General features: G+C 43.4%; 1 long non-coding RNA gene across 1 annotated transcript; it reads left to right on the forward strand.

Moving 5' to 3' along the window:
* Positions 1–463: 463 nt before the first annotated feature.
* LOC140609459 (uncharacterized) lies at positions 464–5,824 on the forward strand. Its single transcript, XR_012011286.1, has 3 exons — positions 464–626; positions 4,930–5,045; positions 5,592–5,824. It is a non-coding gene; the product is annotated as an uncharacterized lncRNA (long non-coding RNA).
* Positions 5,825–6,212: the final 388 nt, after the last annotated feature.

The following is a 6,212-nucleotide window of genomic DNA, read 5'->3' on the forward strand; positions in this document are numbered from 1 at the left end:
AGGGCTCTGACTGAGCAGCTTAAACCAGGCATCCAGGCTGGGTAACACTTTAGCCAGGGGAAGAAAGTGTTATGAAAGAACCAGAAGCCCTCACCAAGATCACACTGTAACAGTAGAGCAGAGAAACGAGAATTTCCTGGGAAAAAGTATTAGTGTATTTAAGTTACAGCAAGGGCTCCCAAGTGGGGATGATTTGGTCCCCACCGCATCCCCCCCGGAGGACATTTGGAAATATCTGGAGACAGTTTTGATTGTTACAACCATGTGTGTAGGGGGTGCTACTGACATCTAGGGTGTCAAGGTCAGTGATGCTGATAAACATCCTACAATATAGAGAACAGCCCCTACCCCCAACAAAGAGGTATTCAGTCCAAAATGTCAATAGTAGTGAGGTTTAGAAACAAATCCTAAGCTAGGAGGTAAGGAAGCAGTGGAGAGAAGATTACATTTGCTGGAAGGAGACAGCAGTGTTGGGCTGATTTGACAGGAGAAGTCCCTCCCAATGCTAAGCTACGGAGGCTGGGATTTAAGCCTCCATAAGGAGCCTCTTGACCAACTCTGTTTCTCATGTTTCAACTGCCTGAGTCGGGGCAGGAGCCTTCTGCATGACGCAGCCTCATTGGCAGGTACTTCATGCTTTTGGGGATTGGGGGTGGGTAAAGGCCTCCCATTATTAAAGGTTTATTAAAGCCTTTATCTCCATGCCTAGAGCTTTAGCTCTTGGGCACTACATGAGATGGCTGGGTCCCCTGGGAGCAAGGTCCTCTCGGCTTATGCACTCAGCCTGTCCACTACCCTCTCATGCTCTCCCTCACAGGGAACTGTGTGCCTCACTGCATGAGCCTCTCTCTGGCTTCTGCACCTCTGTGGGGGTAGATCCTTTTCCTCTAACTGGCTAGCTACTCTCTTCCTTTCAAGGCTGGGCTCATGGGTCACTCCTCCAGGAAGCCTTCCATGAACCAAACACACACACACACACACACACACACACACACACACACACTTTCTGAGGGAATGTGCCCTGCACCTGTGCTCCTAAGGCATTTTAGGCTCACCTCCGCCAGAGTCAGAATCATGAAATACCAGAGTGAGATTTTTGGTCCCACGACTCCAAACACCAGTAACCTCCTTGAACAAAGTGACTGTTGTAGTCTCTGCTGGACCTCCAGCACTGTGGATGGTGCCTACCCCAGTGAATATGACTTTACTTGCTTGAAGGCAGCAGACTGGATAAAATGACCTCTAGTGGCTCCTTATGACCTTAAGGTTTTTGACAACATAATAAATGGGAAAGGTCAGAGGTCAAAGGCGATCTTTAATGCATAGCCTTGCAATGCAAATGACTCTTCTATAAAAAAAAGAACCAGAGTGCCAATAAAGCCCAATCTTTGTCCTACCTAGAAAGGCCTCAATCCAAAATGCCAGCCTGAAGGCCCTTTTTTTCCTGAGGATGTGTTAAGAGCTCTTGTTCTCAGCCTGGCACTGACGTAGTTAAATCTGCACCATTTGCTGTGTGAGGCTTTGATTCTGCTGACTTTATTTCAAGCAATCAAAAATATCTAATTTGCATTCACATTCACATCAGTGGCCCATATGTTAGCCCTGCTTAAAAGCTATAGGCTTGCATTCATTATGAAAGACTTGGCTCTCCTTCCTTATCTTTTCACTTGAAAATTATTGAGATACTGTCGCTACAAAGGGTTATATTTAGCGAAGACACAGCATTTCCGTGTGCGTATGTGTCTCTGCCCATATCTGTGTGTCTGAAGGGATCTGGTATTTGCATCTTCCTCCAAAATATCTGATAACTTTCAAAATGGGAAGAGGAAGAGCCGTCTCTTTCTCTAGCCATTTTATATGTGACAGCGCTGCCTCCTACCTAAGGCATCATTAAAATACTGCGTTGCAATATGTCGGTGCACATGATTCTAGACCACACACTGAGCCCCGATAAGCAGGCCTCTCTGGAGAGCTGCAGTGAGAAATTCACAGTTTCTTGAAAAGGAGGTTGGCCAGGGTTTGCTCCTGGGTTTCAATCACATCTCAATTAGATTCCACTCACCAGTGGAAGGGCTGGTCTGGGTCTTCCTTTACTTCTTTTAGTGAGCCCCTACTATGTGATAAGCCCTCTTCTATGTAGAGTCCCAGAGATCCGTGATGAAGGATTTCTGTAATCAAGGAATTTACAAGGAGCAAGGACAGAGAAGGGTGAACATTGCAACAATTATGACTATTGGAGAAATGCCAGAGTATTGGGGAAAAGTGCTCGGGGAGCACCTTAAGGGGAAGAAGGGCTCTTCCTGGAGAGTCAGAGTAGTGGGCAGGATGAGGTGGGAAGGGAGGTCATCACAGAGCTGGGCATATCTGACCTACATGCATGTGAAGGAGCTCGTGGTTGGGGAGGAGCAGAGAAAGGACAGAACGGCAGGAGGAAGAGCAGGACGTGAGTTCAGAAAGCATTTTCGGTCTACTCCTTGGCAGGTTGTGACCCTACCTCTGATTGTGGCATAAATGAAAGATGCAGTGGCTAGGGTGTGTCCAGCCAACTACCACAGTCTCTTTGTCTTCTAGAAGACTATGTGAGAAACTGGAAAAGTGGTTGTCTAAAGAGGAAGACTGGGGACAGAAGTCAAGAGAAATCTATATCCCTTTGACCTGCTTGGATTTTTCCTGCTCTACATAGGCATTACTATTTAAGGACAAATTAGATACTTTCAACTGATGAATTCTAGGTATCAATCCATTTCAAAAGTTTTATCATTAAGGAAACTAAGCTGAGGAACCATATCATGACGTCAAGTCAAAAAGGCCTAATAAAGTGAAGGGGGTTCAAGAGTATGTATGTATATTCAGTACTTTAATCCTAACAATGACAGCTCCCTCCCAACTGCTCTGGACTGACGGACACCCCAGCGAGTTGGGAAGTGGACTGAGAGGCAGGGCGCTGGAGGACATGGATCACAGGAAGGTACAGTGCAGGGAGTGGGGAGAGATGTGGTAGGAGAGCAGTTTGGTTTCCACTATAATCATGGGGGACACCCTTGCTTAAGAGTCAGCCAATACAAACCCAGGCTCCCAAGGACAGGTCAGAAACACACACACTCTGCTGTGCAAATTGCTAAGAATTGCTCGGTTCAGTAGGAGCGCAGGCTGAAAGAGAAAGAAAGCTGGGCCATCCCCCAGGCCTGGTCTGGGACCCCATTTGGTCCCTGTATTGTGCCTTCTAGTTGTGCAGGGCAAGTCTGTACAATGGCCCTGGAAAGGGGTATGGGAGAGGGAAGCTTCTAGCTCTCCCATTCAGAGGGTGGAGGTTTAGGGTATTCTCTTTTGGAATTCCTAAAAATCATGCTTCCTAAGTGGCCAACTGCATACAGGTGTCCCCTAGCACTCACTAGCCCCTTCTTTTATTGATAGGAATATTCTAACAGGGTGTGTGGCCATCCAGCTAGAAACTGCATTTCCCTGCCACTCTTGCTCATATCAGGCTAATGAGGTATGAGAGCATGTGACTGTGTAGCTTCTGGGTCATTGCCTGAAGACAGACAGCTTCTCCTGGATCCTTCTTTTCCTCTCTAGCTGTCCAGATGAGAGTGATGCTGGAGGCAGCCTTGGAGGTTATGTGTCAAAGATGACCAAGTCACATGAGAGAGTTACTGCATTTTGGAGCCTCTTTGTTATACCTGTTTACCAATACCAGACCACTAAATTTATACAAATAATCCATGCTAAATATAAAGATCCTAGGCTCTCAATACTAAGAGATAAATATTTTGGTGTGAGTGCTTTTAGGTTTTTCTGTGTGTAACATGTATGTATTTCATATCTTACATATTTCTAACATGTATTTCTAATACATGTGTATATTGCTAATAAACACAAATATATATATATTATATTTATAATAATATATATATATTATATATATATTATTCTCACCTAATAATGTATCATGAAAATAAAGAACTACAACATCATGTAATGCCTGCATGATAGTCTAGGATATGGATGCTTCGTAAACCATCTAGACAGATCTTTGGGGCTGTACTTTTGTGTATTATAATGCAGTGACTAAGGTAAGTGGCTTTGGAGTCCAAGAGACATGGGTTCAGCCAAGTCAAGTCGTTGGACTTTAAACAAGTCCTGCTAAACCTCAGTTTTTGGTTTTGACAAATGGGGAGGATAATGGTACCTACTTTATGAGGTTGCTGTGAAGTGAAATTATCTAATGTTGTAAGTATGGCTAATGCTGGTCCTGGTGCATAATAAAGACCCCATCAATGTTAGACATAATATTAATAACATTCACTATGCTTGCTATTATACAAGATACCATGGCATTCATCTTATCCCTTGAATTTTCTCATCTGGTGAACTCATAAGAGCCAAGCAGCTTGAGCTTTAGATGGCTTATCCTAAGGTGGTGGGCGGAGGCTAATTTTACCCACAGGTCATGAAGTGAAGGGTATTGTTGGTGTCTTTTCCTTGCGTTCTCCTGTTTATGTCATCTCAAAGCCAGGGTTTGATTGGGGCTCCTGAACTCTCCTTGCTGCCTTTGTGCCTGCCTCATTCTTCCTTTTTTTGTTTGTTTCAATTTTTTATTTAATTCTAGTTAGTTACTATATGGTGTAATATTAGTTTTAGGAGTAGAATTTAGTGATTCATCCCTTTCATATGATACCCAGGCTCATCACAACGAGGCCCTTCTTAATGCCCATCACCCATCTAGCCCATCTTCCCTCTAGCAACCCTCAGTTTGTTCTCTATAGTTAAGAGTTTGTTTTATGGTTTGCCTCTCTCTCTTTTCCCCTCATGTTCATCTGTTTCATTTTTTAAATCCACTGTTCTTTGGTGTAAGAAGTCCTGTTGCTCCTTCAGTGCCCTGTTCAAATGACTTCCTTTCCTCCCCTTTGCACTCTGCATCACTGTAAGAACAACCACCTCAGCCTGCTCTGTCCAAATTGAAGAGCAAGAAATGCCAGTCAATTTACCAGCTACATTCAGATTGCCTGAGAATCCTGACTTTATCATTCACAGTATGACCTTGGGTAAGTTACTTAAGTTTCTTCCTGCCTCATTTCCGTCATCTGTAAAATGGGGATAATGGTATTTTATTTCATAGGGTTGTGATGATATCTGTGGTATGTGTGATATATGTGTGATATATGTGATGATGTCTGTAAAGTACTTGGTGTAATCTTTGGAACACAGAAAGGATTAAAAAATGTTTATTATTAGTAGTACTATCAGTAATAGCAGAAGGAGGAGGAAGGAAAGGGAGAGGAGGAGGAGGAAATGAAAAGGAAGAGGATGAAGAAGGGGAAGGAGAAGAAGAAGTAGCCATAGTAGTAGGAAGTAGTACCTCCATAGCCCTTGCTCAGGGAAACAGCCGGGTGCTGTTTACACTGGGATAACCACTGGGGATGAACCAAAGATTAGGCAGGGCCATACATGCGTGTGGCATGGCCATAGATCTGTGTGGCCTGGTTTGAAATGATGATATACACGAATTACATATTCTCATTTTGAATCTGAACAAACCACATATGAAAGTTGTCAGTGATGGAAGGGCAACTTCATTTTATGTCTTACAGATGAATCAGAGGAGTTAAGAGGAAGCAAGAAGCAGAGTAAAACAGATGCTCAGAGAAAATCAGAGAGAGAGAGAGAGAGGAAGAGAGAGAGAGAGATCAAGAACAAGCACAACCTTGTAGCCTCTGTGAAAGGTTGTCCAGGTTCCTGGCCACTTTCCACCTTCCAGTTCCAGTCCCCAGGAGTCCTGGCTGTACTTTGGCTTCTGTCCTTTGATTTCAGTAAGTGTCCTTTGTGTGACTTTCTAATAAATGTGCCCATTTCGAAGCTACACTGAGGGACTCTGTTCTAGTTGCCCCAAAAAGCTCCAACTACAAATGAGAGGCAGGCATGTCATGTTCCACCTCTAAATTGTAGACTGGGAACATCTTTAAGGCAAAGGGTGAAATCAGTGTTTTTACTTTAAAAATATTTCAAACATATAAAATATAAGAAACAATTAATGTGCATCTGTGAACCCAATTCAGCTTTAGCAATTGCTGAATTAAATAGTTTTGCCATGTTGGCCTCATAATTTTTAAAAAGAAATAAAGCATTTCAGTACAGATGAAATCTCTTGGATACTCATCCTTAATCTCATTGCCCATCTTTCTCAAAAGTAGCCACTATCTTAATTTTGGTAT

Source organism: Canis lupus, chromosome 18 (assembly GCF_048164855.1).
Source record: "Canis lupus baileyi chromosome 18, mCanLup2.hap1, whole genome shotgun sequence".
NCBI lineage: Eukaryota > Metazoa > Chordata > Mammalia > Carnivora > Canidae > Canis > Canis lupus.